This window comes from Cupressus sempervirens, chromosome 11 (assembly GCF_028749045.1).
Source record: "Cupressus sempervirens isolate cs-2001-9-10 chromosome 11, ASM2874904v1, whole genome shotgun sequence".
Classification (NCBI taxonomy): Eukaryota; Viridiplantae; Streptophyta; class Pinopsida; order Cupressales; family Cupressaceae; genus Cupressus; species Cupressus sempervirens.
This window is the reverse complement of record NC_143128.1, coordinates 194,552,590-194,568,006: the sequence shown is the minus strand read 5'-3', so window position 1 is coordinate 194,568,006 and position 15,417 is coordinate 194,552,590.

Here is a 15,417-nt window from a genome sequence, read left to right as displayed (position 1 = left end):
AAACAAGATGCATGGATGGATAGAGTAATCAAGACTTCCCCATTATGACATATATCAAGTATATACAAAAGAGAAGTGGGAGAAGGACAAAACCCTAGAAGAGGAAAGAGTACCCCCGCATAAGAAAGAAGAAGAAGATAGACAAGGTAGCCCCCCCTGCAAATGTAGAGTGTCGATCAGTGATAGCTGCTCCAATGTAGAGGTTGATCCATGAATGCTGAATAATGTTCCTCCCCTTTGGAAGAAACAATGGAAACAGTACAAATGAGATGTTTCCCCTATGTGTAGAAGGAATCTTGATGATGAATGATGTTTTTGAAACTTGTTCAACTATCCTTGTGTCAGTGCTAATTATCTCCCCTTCTAGTACTACTAAAAAGAACATGTGTAGATCTAGCAAGGATGGATGTAGAACATGTCCCAAAGAACCATCTCCTCTAATGATAATGATAGCTCCTATAATTATTGTACATAAGGATCCACAATCATATCAACCTATGAAGACTGATCATGTAGAGAATGGACAAGAGGGTCAGAGTGAGCCCTCACAAAAATTGGAGAAGGATCATCTTCAGCAAAGAGAAGATATATATCATCAATGATGTCTCCCAAATATACTATGTGTGACTCTATGAACAAACTTGAAATATCTGTCAAGAAGTCATCCACTGATGCTAGAGCTAGAAGAAAAGATGTACCCAACTGTGCTAGACCTATCACTATGGCAATATATGCATGTGGAATGTGCTGATGCTGTGACCTCTCATTGCATCTATCAATAGGATCCCACATATCTGAGTCTGTTGAATCACTATCACTGGTGTCACTATTAGTTTGCATAATGTATGAAGTGTGGAGAGGAATAGAGGATAAGCTTGCTGAACTTTCCTCCAAGTGAACATTCCTCATTATGAAGATGTCATGAGTCTTTGGATCCATAACTTTGCATGCCTTAACACCATCTTCATATCTAATGAAAGTACAAGGCCTAGGTGGTGGTGCCTTGCATCTCCTAGAAGATATGTTTGCCCATGCTAGACAACCAAAGAATATAAAGTGTTTCACAACCAGTTTTCTACCGCACCATGCCTCAAAAGGAGTGTTTCCATCTAAGGCATTATGAGGAGACCTATTAAGTATGTGATTGGCATTGCTTATAGATTCAAATTCAAGTGTAGGATCAAGAGACTTGGCTTGTATCATGAAACTTTCCATGGACTTAAGAGTTTGCATCCTTAGTGCTACAACATCTATCTTGTGTGGACTAAATGTTGGTGGATTCTGAAGATCAATATCCTCACATTTACAAAAGTCTTTAAGTCTTATGTTCACATATCTTCTTTCATTGTCCATCCAAAGAACTTTGATGGCTATCCTTGATTGATGTTCAACATGACTCTTGAAGGCTAGAAGCTTATCAACCACTTCATTCTTGTGATGAAGAAAGTAGCCATGTGTAATGTGAAAAGTCATTAATGAAAGAGAGTATGTAGCAGCCTTGGCTGACTAATGTTACTGAAAAAGAACCTACTAAAACCATGTGAACCAACTAAAGAACAACTAGTGCTCTTGAAAACTTCCCTTTATCATACTTCTCCTTGAGATGCATATCCACTAAACATTTTGAACACTTACCCTTGGAAAATTTGATTGTAGGTAGACCTTTGACCATGTTTTTGGAGAAAAGTTGATGAAGATAGTGGAAGGAAAGATGTCCATAATGCTCATGCCATAACTTGGTTTGTGAATGAGATTGAGTCAACAAGGCTTGTGAAGGAGACTTAGGCACAAAGTGGGAGAAGGAATAAAGCCTCTTGTTATGATTGGCTTTCCCCATTGCAACCAATGAATAATCTTTGATATTGTGCACCATTACTAAATCTAGAAGGAATTCAACTTTTTTGCCATCTCCAAGGTGCGTGATTTGGTAAATTGAGAGGAGATTAGAGCTAAGGTTTGGAACATAGAGAAAATCTTTGAATTCCCAACTTTCCATCTCCACATGTCCTTTCCCTTCAGCTTCCATTTTAGTATCATCTCCTAAAAAGATGTGTAGTACCTTTGCCTGCTTCAATGAAGGAAAGTCTTCTTTAGATGAACCCATATGGTATGAGGCACTTGAGTCAATAATCCATTATGTTGAAGAACTTGAACTTACCATAAGTGCTTGCCCTTTTCCCTTTGAAGTGGGTGGATTTGAATACTTGGAAGCATTTGGCACATTGATTTTGTTCATCCTTCATGGGACTACCACAATATTTAGGAAGTACTCTAAACTCATTAGCTTTTTTGATATAATCTTGAGTTGTGTCAAAATTCTTAGGACCCAATAGAAGTAGATCATCCTCAATTCGGAATCCCTTTTCTGCATCCACATTACCATACAATGCTACAAGTTTTCCCTAGGCAGTTTGGCTTCCTTGAAACTGGAAATGTGGAAGAAGAGATCTCTATGTACACAACTCTTGATAATGGCTAAAGCTTGATTGTCTTTGATTTGCCAATCAATGAGTGTTGTAGCATTAGTGGGTTTTGTGATTGTATCATCACCATATAAATTTAAACCTTTTTCCATTAATCTACTCCATACAATATCTTTCCATGTAGAATAATTGTGTGAAGTTAGAAGTGGACTTTTAGGTGAACTCATGATGCAAAAAATAAAAGAGCACAAGAGAGAGACATAAAAACACAATACACCACCCCCCCCGGCATTCACTCAATCAAAGAATCCCCCAAAAAAGATGCTTTTGGAAATTTATTTGTAGTTCATCTACAATAGGCCACTTTTCAAAATGGACAAAAGTGAGCTTCTAATCTTGTTGTTTACAACTACCTTCTGAGGCTCAAATCTATCACTAACCACTATAGCTCAGATGTACAATAATTTCAAAAAGTAATCAAAGCAATACAATGTAGAAAAGGTTGTAAGTCTAAAAGTGATATTTTTGTCCACACAAATCTATGATATGATTGTAGATCTAGAAAGTAGACAAAAAATAAAGCACTTTCAAAAAAATGGAACTTATTTTTGAGTCCAGATGATACCATATGGAGCATTTCAATTCACAAAATGTAGGATTGGATAGGTATCATTGACAAAAGATACAATTTTTGATAAATCCATGCACCAAAACTAGAAAAGAACACCACCACTAAAATTTTTAGGAAATTCTACCCAAAATCAAAAAAATTGCACTTGATTTGGAGTGTAGATGACTGAGTTATGGATATTGAAATTTGAACTGTCAAATCAAAATTGCATATGGAGGGGTTTCGGTAGAAATTTTTGAGGTTAAATTTGATGGTCAAAAAACCATTGTAGTAGTTCAAAATTGCTTGGGAATGATGGTCAGATCGGCATCAAATTTAAGATAAGCAAATTTTGACATAAGAAAACAATGGGTCCCCTTGGTGATGTAGCAAGTGATGTCAGGATGACATCAACATGTATGGCCTGTACAAATCCTTGTTGATTGGCTAACATGGCTGACATGTCAAGTCTGATGTGTACGCTTATGTGTTTAGCTAATAAGGAGTACAACATAGGTGGCAAGGGAGCCACATGTCTGGTTGATCTGGGACAACATGACACTGTGGTCTAGTGACACTTACTTCTAATGCATGGCATGACTATCATCGTAATGGGCTAAAGTAGGTTTGATCACCGAAAGATTAGCTGATAGTGCTTGTGATATGAAAAGTTAGCGGCTAAAGATGGAAAAAGATAAAGTGTTGAAGGTTCCTTTTGCTAGGTTGGAGTTCCAAACACCATCGCTAAGAGATTTTTGGAATTAGTCCCACATTGAGCAAAGATTGAAGTGCAAAGTGCTTTAAAAGAAATGCCACTTATGTATTAAAAAAACAAGCCCACTATGAATGGTCAAGGTTGGCCACTCGCTAGTTGAAAAAAGGTGGCTGGTAGTTGAGTAACTATTCTTGTAAATGAGGCCAATTTGGTTGGAAATGGTCAAAATATGCAGAGTTTCCAGCTAGAAATGTAGTGAGCTACTCATTGAATAAATAATGGGATATTCTGTGTAGGGCTAGGGTGTTACTGCCTAGTTCTTGTAAAAAAAAATTTCTCTATAGCCTAGATGGGCTAGAAAAAATATGAAAATATGCAGAAAAAATTTGACAGATTATAGAGAAAATTAAAATACCAATCTAAAACAAAATTTGTAGATCTAAAGAATGATCATACAATAATTGTGAATCAGGAATTTGGGTGCCAGTTTGCAAATTTTTTTTGGCTCAAATTTGACTATGGCCTAGGGTAGGCAAATTTATAATCAAATTTCACTAAATCGACATTCTAGATGTGATGGCGAGGTCCACCTAATGACTATGATACTCAAAATATTGGTTGAGATGCTCTAAGAGATTATGCAATAAGATGGTCTCAAATGACTATGTAAAGAAAAATTCTCCAAGCTCTGATACCATGTAAGAATTTCCTTTAGGTAAAAATTCACCCAAGATCAAGGAACTCAAGCACAAGCACAACAGTAGACCAAAAGAGTATGATCACTATGAGAATGAATATATTAAAAGCATGTACATACAAACTAGGAGTGCCTATATACAAAGGCCACTAAGATGCATCTAGAATGGTTGTAGAAGGAACTAGGAGATAAACATGACAACTAAGCATGCATCCTCCATTGTACATGAATATATGTCCATCAATGAGAGGATAAGTATGACAAGGTGTCTCACATGTAGAGATGTTTTAGACATGATGCAGGAGCATCCAGAGGTATAAGGGCAATCCTGTGTCACCCAAAAAATGTACTTAGACTTAGTTTTTGTTTCATGTCTTTTCATTTTTGGATACCCATTTGGGTCAAATAAAGGTTCCAACTCTCATAGTTCAACTATCAGTGTGCTAGAAAATCCCAAAAAAATAGGAGCATGCAATTTGGCCATGATTTTGGTGACCTAGAATGTGTGAATTGGCTCGATGAATGTAATTGTGATTTAGAGCATTCCAAAAAAAGAATCAGGTCAAAAGGCCCCACAGTTTAAAAGTTATTGCAATTTTTCAAGTTTTGGAGACCTCCTAAGAATGCTTCAAAGTTAGGTTAGGGGCATTAAATGACCTCAAAAAGGGTCAAAAAATGGGGGATGACCAAATCTTGTTCATAGGGCTATAGAGCACTTTGAGAGCTTTCCATAAATGTAAATGATTCGTCAATCGGAGCTACGGTTCAAAAGTTATGCCTCTCGGAAGTTCGATTACCATTTCTAGATTCTTCTCGATTTGCACTAACTTCTAACGCAGCTTCTGGAAACTTCTATTTGGTCGGTGGATGCCTACTAGCACTTTCTAGAATGTACTCCTAGTCCTTAACCCTCCGGGATCTATTTAAGGAGATTTTTGGCATTGTAAAAGGCAGTTCGAAGTGGAGTTTGAGAGGAGGTACTGAAAGGAGAAATTATCTCCAGATTTATGCTATTGTAAGCCCTTAGGGCATGTTTCGAAGTTTATTTTCCTGTACTATTTTTACTAGCTTATTATCTCAGTTAATATAATTTTCCCTTTTTGTTGTGTCCATTTTGGTTCTTGGGTTGTGTCCCCATCAAGTGGTATCAGAGCGGGTTTTCCTGAGTGTGTAGACAGAGCGCCAACTGTGAGGCAATTTGCACTAGGACTGTGTGGTTGTGGGTTTGAGTTAGAAGATGCCTCCACAAAGAGAGTATGGTAGAAGGGCCAGAGCTATTAATCCTGAGGAGGTTAGATCCCTCCAAAGGTAGGTACAAGCATTACAAGAGGAGCTCCAGAGAGGAGCAAATGTTGCCGCTGGTGACGACAGTGAGGATGACAATGAAGAAGAAGTTATGGGACTAGAAGGGGAATTTTAAAGGGAAGTTCTGAATCATGTAGAGGAAATGCTTTTTAGGGCCATCACTAATTTTGGGAAAAGACCCACAATTGAAGTGGGTGTATTTTCAGGAAATTTGAAACCAGATGAGTTGATCGATTGGATCAATGAACTGGAAGAATACTTTGAGTATGAGGATATTAGGGACCTAGATAGGGTTAAGTTTGAAAAGGCCAAATTGAAAGGCCATGCCAAAATCTGGTGGCAAGAGGTTCAATTGGAAAGAAATAGAAGAGGAAAGGACAAGATCACAAGATGGGATCGCATGGTGGACAAGTTGAAGAAGCAGTTCATTCCTGTGGACTATGAGCTTGATTTGTTTAAGAAGATGCATGGGTTAAAGAAAGCAAGAAGATCAGTCCAAGAATATATAGAGGAATTTTATCGACTCTTGATTAGAGTAGGGCATGAAAAAGCAAATAAGGAGAAGGTTGCTCATTATATTAGTGGGTTGCGACCAAGCATCCAGGAGGAATTAAGTCTGGTAAGAATGACCAGTGTTGAAGAGGCATACCAGTTTGCCCTACGAGTTGAAGAGAAGCTGAATAAAAGGTTTGAAGGAAGACAAAGAGGACGTGGTCAAGGAGGAAGGGGAAGTAGTAGATCATCTGGAGATCGCAATGAAACCCAAAAGAAAAATGAAGATGTGGGTACTAGCAGGAACCAGAGGAATGAGGGTTTCAACTGCTCCCATGATCAAGACTTTGGAAATCAGAGAGGAAGAGGTAGAGGAAATGGAAAAGGAAGAGGAGGCTTCCATGGTACCTATTTCCATTGCAATGAAGAAGGTCATCGTGCCTTTGAATGCCCTCAATGACAAGGAAGGACATATAGGAGAGCTGAGGGCCAAGCTAGGGTTGCTCATGTGGATGAGGATGCACAATCATCACATTCAGAGGATGCAGAAAGAGGAGAGACCTTGGTAAATGAAAGAGTCCTACTAAGTGGTGAGATTGAACCAGGACAACAGAGGAGTTTGTTCCGTACCAGATGCAAGTGTGAGGATAAATGATGTGACGTGATCATTGATGGTGGTAGCACTGATAACTTGGTATCAGAAGAGATGGTCTCTAAGATGAAGCTCAAGAGGGAGAAACATCCCCAACCCTATCAGATTGCTTGGGTAAAAGATGATCATAAAGTCCTGGTAAGTGAACAATGTTTAGTAAAATTCAAAATAGGGAGTTACCATGATGAAGTTCTTTGTGATGTTATTTCGATGGATGTTTGCCATCTATTGTTGGGTAGACCATGGTAGTTTGATAGACATGCAGTGCATGATGGACATACAAACACATACTCTCTCACAAAGGATGGAGTTCGCCACAAATTGAAGCCCATGAAAAAGAAAGGTGAAAAGGTATGTAGCAGTGCTACAATTTGTCTTGTTGATGGAAGGAAGTTTTTAGATGGCATGAAACATTAGCATATGTGCTATGCTTTGATTCCTAGGAAAGATAAAGAAAGTAGTAGTGAAATACCACTTGAAGTTTCAGATTTACTAGGGAAATTTGGAGATATTATCTCTGATAATGTTCCAAATGGATTGCCACCAGTAAGGCAAATCACTCATCAGATAGATCTGATTCCAGGAGCTAGTTTTCCTAACAAGGATGCTCATAGGATGATTCCTACTGAAATAGAGGAGCTAAATAGATAGGTTCGGGAGTTGTTGAGGAAGGGCTTGATTCAAGAGAGCCTGAGTCCATGTGTAGTACCTGCAGTACTTGCACCAAAGAAGGATGGAGAATGGAGGATGTGTACAGATTCTTGAGCTATAAATAGGATTACCATCAAGTACCGGTTTCCTTTTCCAAGGATGGATGATCTTATGGACTGCTTGAGTGGAGCTCAGTACTTCACAAAGATAGATCTGAAGAGTGGTTATCACCAGATATGGATTTGAGAAGGAGATGAGTGGAAAATAGCCTTCAAGACCAAGGAGGGTCTTTATGAGTGGTTAGTCATGCCCTTTGGATTGACGAACACCCCAAGCACCTTCATGCGACTCATGAATGAGGTACTCAAGAAGTTCTTGGGAAAATTTGTTATTGTTTATATGGACAATATTTTAATTTTCAGCAAGATTTTGGAAGAACATTTACTACATATTCATAGTGTCCTTGAAAGGCTAAGGGAAGAGAAACTATTAATTAATCTGAAGAAGTGTATCTTTGCAAAAAGGGAGTTAGTCCATTTGGGGTTTGTTATATCACCTGAAGGTCTCAAAATAGATCCAGAGAAGGTAAAAGCCATCTTGGAATGGCCTACTCCAAGGACTGCTACTAAGGTAAGATCATTTCATGGTCTAGTTAGTTTTTACAAGAAGTTTATCAAGAATTTCAATGGCATATGTGCACCCCTAACTGATACAATAAGAGGCGATAGAAAAGAGTTCAAATGGACTGCAGCAGCTGCGAGAAGTTTTGAATTGCTGAAGAAGAAGGTAACAGAATAGCCTGTGTTGGCACTTCCAGATTTTAGAAAGGTTTTCCAAGTAGATTGTGATGCCAGTGGCAGCACTATTGGGCTTGTATTAAGCCAAGAAGGTAAGCCTATTGCATATTTTAGTGAAAATTTGAATGATGCAAAGAAGAAGTATTATGTTTATGATCAAGAGTTCTATGCAATAGTTTAGACCTTAAAGAAATGGAGGCATTATTTATTGCCAAAGGAATTTGTTTTATATACTGATCATCAGGCATTACAGTACCTAAATAGCCAAGGTAAATTGAATCAGAGGCATATGAAGTTGGTAGAGTTCTTGCAGAGCTATACATTTGTGTTGAAGCATAGAAGTGGAAAATCTAACAGGGTTGCAGATGCACTAAGTAGGAGACAGTTGTTGCTTATAGTTATGCAGGTTGAAGTAGTTGGGTTTGATGAACTCAAGAATTTGTACCCCGAGGATCCTGATTTTGCTGAAGCATGGAAAGCTTGTAAAGAACCTGTTGCTATAGATAGAACCAAGTGGTTAGACTATTTGATTCAGGATGGCATGTTGTTCAAAGGTAGTCAGTTGTGCATTCCAAGGAGTTCCATGAGGGAAAATTTGATTAAGGAGAAACAAAGTTGAGGGATGGCAGGACATTTTGGTCAAGATAAGACCATTTCCATTCTTAGAGAACATTATTTTTGGCCTCAAATTTCACAAGATGTGAAGAAGTTTGTACAGAGTTGCCAGGTTTGTCAAGTTTCCTAGGGGTTTAGTCACAATACTAGCCTATATCAGCCATTGCATGTTTCATCAAGGCCATGGGAGGGCATAAGTATGGATTTTGTTCTTGGATTGCCAAGGACACAAAGGGGTAATGACTCAGTATTCGTGGTGGTTGATAGGTTCTCCAAAATGGCACATTTCATTCCACGCCACAAAACTCCTGATGTTGTACATATTGTGGACTTGTTTTTCAAAGAGGTGGTAAGACTACATGGTCTTCCAAGGAGTATAGTTTCTGACAGAGATACTAAATTTGTGAGGTATTTTTGGAGGACATTGTGGAAAAAGTTGAGAACAAACTTGAAATTCAGTTCCACGCATCACCCACAAACTGACGGCCAAACAGAAGTGGTAAACAGAAGTCTGGGCAATTTGCTGAGATGTTTAGTTGGGGATAAGCCCAAGGGATGGGATTTGATTCTACCACAAGCAGAGTTTGCTTACAATAACTCTATAAATAGGAGTACTGGAAAATCACCATTCCAAATTGTATATTGGAAAATCACCATTCCAAATTTTATATGGAAATAGCCTAAAAACTACACCAGAATTGAGTAAGATAGAGCAAGGGGAGAGGACAAGTACTGAAGTGGAAGAATTTGCTGAACATATCAAGCATCTACATGAGGAGGTTCAGGCACACATTACCAAGATGAATCAAGAGTATAAAGCTAGGGCTGATCAAAGGAGAAGACATAAGGAATTCCAAGTAGGGGATCTAGTCATGGTGCACTTATGAAAAGAAAGATTTCCACCCAGTACTTACAACAAGCTGAAAATGAAAAAATTTGGCCCCTACAAAATTTTGAAGAAACATGAATCAGGAAATGCATATGAAGTGGAGCTTCCAGATGGTATTCACATTTCTCCCATTTTCAACATTGTAGATTTAATAGAGTATCATGATGATGGTGCAGATGAGGAGCTGACGTTAGAGCCATGTCCAATTCCTGCTTCTAAGAAGGAGGAGATAGAAGACATTCTAGATCATCGTGTGGATAGGAGTACCAGAAATAGGCAGTATGAAGAGTGTTTGGTCAAATGGAAAGGACGATCGATTGAGGACTCAACTTGGATTTTAGCAGCTGATGTTTCCCATTTGGGATTTCCTCTACCATCCATAAAGTGATAGGGTCACTTTTCAATCTACCCTGGGTGTCTGATGCAGGAGCATCCAGAGGGATAAGGGCAATCCTGTGTCACCCAAAAAATGTACTTAGACTTAGTTTTTGTTTCATGTCTTTTCATTTTTGGATACCCATTTGGGTCAAATAAAGGTTCCAACTCTCCTAGTTCAACTATCAGTGTGCTAGAAAGTCCCAAAAAAATAGGAGCATGCAATTTGGCCATCATTTTGGTGACGTAGAAGGTGTGAATTGGCCAGATGAATGTAATTGTGATTTAGAGAATTCCAGAAAAAGAATCAGGTCAAAAGGCCCCACGGTTTGAAAGTTATTGCAATTTTTTGGGTTTTGAAGACCTCCTAAGAATGCTTCAAAGTTAGGTTAGGGGCATTAAATGACCTTAGAAAGGGCTGAAAAATGGGGGATGAGAAAAGCTTGTCCATAGGGCTTCAGAGCGCTTTGAGAGCTTTCCAAAAATGTAAACGGTTCATCAATCGGAGCTATGGTTCAAAAGTTATGCCTCCTGGAAGTTCGATTACCATTTCTAGATTCTTCTAGATTTGCACTGACTTTTAGCACAGCTTCTGGAACCTTCTATTTCGTCGGTGGATGCCTACTAGCACTTTCTAGAATGTACTCCTAGTCCTTAACCCTCTGGGGTCTATTTAAGGAGATTTCTGGCATTGCAAAAGGTAGTTCAGAGTGGAGTTTGAGAGGAGGCACTAAAAGGAGAAATTATCTCCAGATTTATGCTATTGTAAGCCCTTAGGGCATGTTTTGAAGTTTATTTTCCTATACTATTTTTACTAGCTTATTTTCTCAGTTAATATAATTTTCCCTTTCTGTTGTGTCCATTTTGGTTCTTGGGTTGTGTCCCGATGAAGACACCATGTGCTCAAATAAAGTGCTAACTCCTATGTTGTAGACACCATGTGCAACTTACAAGAGTTTGCATACTCCTAGGTGACAAACTAATAAATAATAAAATAATGCATTAACCTAACTAAAATTAAGTAAAGTATAAATAGTAGATACTTATTTACACCAATAAATTTTTTATTTTGAAATTGACACATGTGCTAAACATTTAACAACATGAGTGCACTTCTATTTATGTCCTTCACATTGTGTTACATATATATGACTTCACTTGTTTTAAGTTTATGTGATTTTATTTGTGACAAATGAAGGAGTTCACTCCTATTTGAAAGTTAAAGGTGTGCACTTGATATTAAAAATTCTTTATCAATTTAACTAATGACCTCTTATTATTTTCCATTAGTTTTATATTCAAACACGTGTTTAAATTAATGTTCCTACATTTAACTAAAATTATTAAAATTATTGTTCATGTAACATATACTAACAAAATGTGTGATAACATGAATAAAATATGTCACAATAAAGAAAATGGTTCATACTTACAACATGATAAAATAATAATCTATAATGTATACACTACCAAAATAAGAAGTCATAAAAATATATAACATGGTCTAACATGTCATAATATGAGATCTATGAAGTCAAAAAATACATATAATATAATTAATACATATAAAAACACAATCTAAAGGTGCCAAAAGACCTAATATATTTGATTTGTAATCCTCTTTACTCCACGCAAAGAGGACTCAAATGGATCATCATGTGTAACATGATGCGTCTCATCATGTGGGACGTCATATGGGACATCACATGTCACATCCTAAGAAGACAATATACATACATGCTTAATTGAAATGGGTTTCAAAATATAGCTTGCAAATAAATTAAACATTTAGTACTTATTAAAAATAATACCATTTGAGATAGGTGTTTTCTCATAACAGGAGGAGGTGCACTATCAAAGTGACCACATGTGGCAGTGGCAAGGTCCTGAAATTTAGAATACATAAATTTTTAAAATTTGATAAATATCATAATGAACTATGCTTGTATAAATTATGACAATATTGACCAAAAAGGATGATGTATGTACCTCTAGCTGGCTTAGTCATGTTGGCTCAACAACATTCATGGTAGCATTTCCCTAAAATCATGGATACATAAACCTTGAGTCAAAATTATATATACATGAATTACAAAGTACATAAATTAAAATGTACATAATTTGCACTATTTTTTTTGAAATAAAAATATAGATATCATAGTTGACTAGTAGCTAGTGTTATAGATGTGTCTAGAGTTATGCTACCAGGATGATCATTGACATGTTTGAAAAGGTCAAAAGGTGAAGGAGTCAAAAATAGACTATACTACAACCTATATGGAGAAGTACAATCCATCTCCTATTCGTAAAACCAAAATAAATTATACATGAATCAAAGTTGAAGATAAGTTAATTATAACAATCTGAACATGAAAATAGTACTAATTATTTGTCTCCAAACTTAGTTCATACTGTAGCTATGTGAGGTTATGCCTCATTAGTTGTAGGATCAATACCTATACAAGCTTTAGAATGTGTAATAGATGAAAATCCCTACAAAATAAGATAAAAATAAAATATGAGCACATTTTATTAAATTTGAGTTCTAATGTACATTATTTACAATTTAATTCAAAGTGCATACCATATGAGGGATGCCAATGTCAGAAGGTCTCAAAAAATTACTATATTACCTCCTAGGAGGAACAATATCATCCATCCACTATTAGTTGAAAATCAAAATACATTAATATGGTTAATACAATTATGCATATATGTAGAAAGTAAATAATTATGTACTTTATAAATTTAAAATTAAATTTTTACCTGCTGCTCTTGACTCTCTCCCTCTCTAGAAAGAAGGTCAACAAATGACTCAATATCAATCTCATCACTGCCACCACCATGAGTAGCGTACACCTCACCATCAAAACCAATATCCTCGGCATCATGGTCATCCTGTGCTACATCATCATTGCCATAAAGGCCTCTACATATATCTCCACAACTCATAAAAATGTGTCCAAGTGGATGAATATGTGTCACCTACATTCACTACTCTGCTAAATTGATAGAAAGTGTAGTCAATGAAGTAAGAGTAGATGACACTACTCGATGATGGACAGGCACTAGGACAACTAGTATTGGAAGTGGTACAATAGGGTGTGGATGTCTATGATTCCTCATATTATTACTAAGCTTTGCTCTAGGTCTATCTTGAGGCATCCCTCCACCAACCCCCTGAAATGCTCTAATATAAAAATAATTGGGTTTTAAATCCAATTCAAATTCAGCCCATAGTTTCCTAAGAAAGCACATGGGCACCTCATGATTTGTGTGTGGTGGATGGTCAAATACAATACACCACCACTCCCAAAAGTGTTGTGATATATGTGGATGCGTGCACCATCTAATGGATATGTGAGGCTTCCTCTCATTTATATGTTCACCCATCTTAGGATTTAAAAAATATGCTTTAAAATGCCCTTTATTTAATTTCATTTAATGGACCTCTATATAGGATAGGCCATAAAAGTAGAATGCATACATATTTTTCCTCCATAATCTAAAGCTATTGAGGTCACTATCCAAATGCTCAATGGACTATACAACACCTTGCATACTATTTGCAAGATGAAGTTGTCTTGCATGAGGTCATGAAGGTAGCACCTCATGCTCTCCCTAAGCTCCTTTGTGGTAGGTGGTGGAGGAGAACTAGATGATTGTGGAGGTGGAGGTGAGGGTGGTGGTGGAGGTGGAGGTGGAGATGGAGGGGGCAAGGGCAAAGGTGTGGGAGAGGGAGGGAGTTGGGGTGGGTCCATCAAATATAATTTTCATATATGTAAACCGTTCATTAAAATTCACAAAATTTTTGTTCAATAAAATAAATCTAAAATATCAATGATATAAATGGACATCTTTAAAACCATATAATTACATTTAATACATGCCTTTTTAACTACTTGAATATAAAAAATTTAGTTCAACATCTTTTTAACCATATCACTCTAAATATAAATTTAACTTTATCTTAATCTACACCAAATAGAGTAAACACTTAAGTAAACTTTAATCTTCAGGCTAGTATTTAGGGAAATTATTGAGCAATTAGTGTCTAGCATAATTTATAATCATGGTTTGGCATTTAGAATTAGTGCTAGGGTAAAGATTATGGTATGGGTTTACATCATTATTAGAAATATGATTAGGATTATGGTATGTATTTTCTAGGATATAGTATGAATACTCAGCATTTATATTTATCTTTAGGATTATGTCTTAGCATTTATGATTAAGGTTCAGTATTAACAATTAAGATTTAACATTTATGATTTTGGTTTGGATTAGGAATTAGGGTAGAATAATTAACATTATGATTGGGGCACAAAATATAAGATTTAGGATTATGGCTAGTATTTTGGCTTGTCATTTAAGATTAGGCATTGGAATTTAGAATTATCTAGTTTAGGTTATGATTTAGGATTCATTGGATGATAATTTTTAAGATTAGAATTTAGCAAGTTTAGAATGAGTGTTTATTTCAATTAGGATTAGAATTTTGGTTTACATGTTTTACGATCACATGTTAGTTTTAAGGATTACAATTTTTAATTATGGTTAAGATTGGGGTAAGTAAGTGTTTAGTAATTTAGATTTTAACATTTAGGATATTTATTTAGCAATTAGGGTCTAGCATAATTTATAATCACGGTTTTGCATTCAGAATTAGGGATAGGATAAAGATTGTGGCATGAGTTTACATCATAATTAGAAATACATGAATAAGGATTAATTAAGTACATATTTCCTAGGATTTAGTATGAGTGTTTAGCATTTATATAAATAAAGCTTATGATTATGTCTTAGCATTTATGATTAAGGTCCAATATTAACAATTAAAATTTAACATTTATGGTTGTGGTTTGGGTTAGGAATTAGGGTAGAATAATTAACATTACGATTGGGGTACAAAATATAAGATTTAGGATTATGACTAGTATTTTGTCTTGTCATTTAAGATTAGGCATTGGAATTTAGAATTATCCAATTTAGGTTAAGATTTAGGATTCATTGGATGATAATTTTTAAAATTAGAGTTTAGCAATTTTAAAATTAGTGTTTATTTCAATTAGGATTAGAATTTGGGTTTACATGTTTTAGGATCATGTGCTAGCTTTAAGGATTACGAGTTTTAATTATGGTTAAGATTGGGATAATTAAGTGTTTAGTAATTTAGATATTAGCATTAAGGGTATT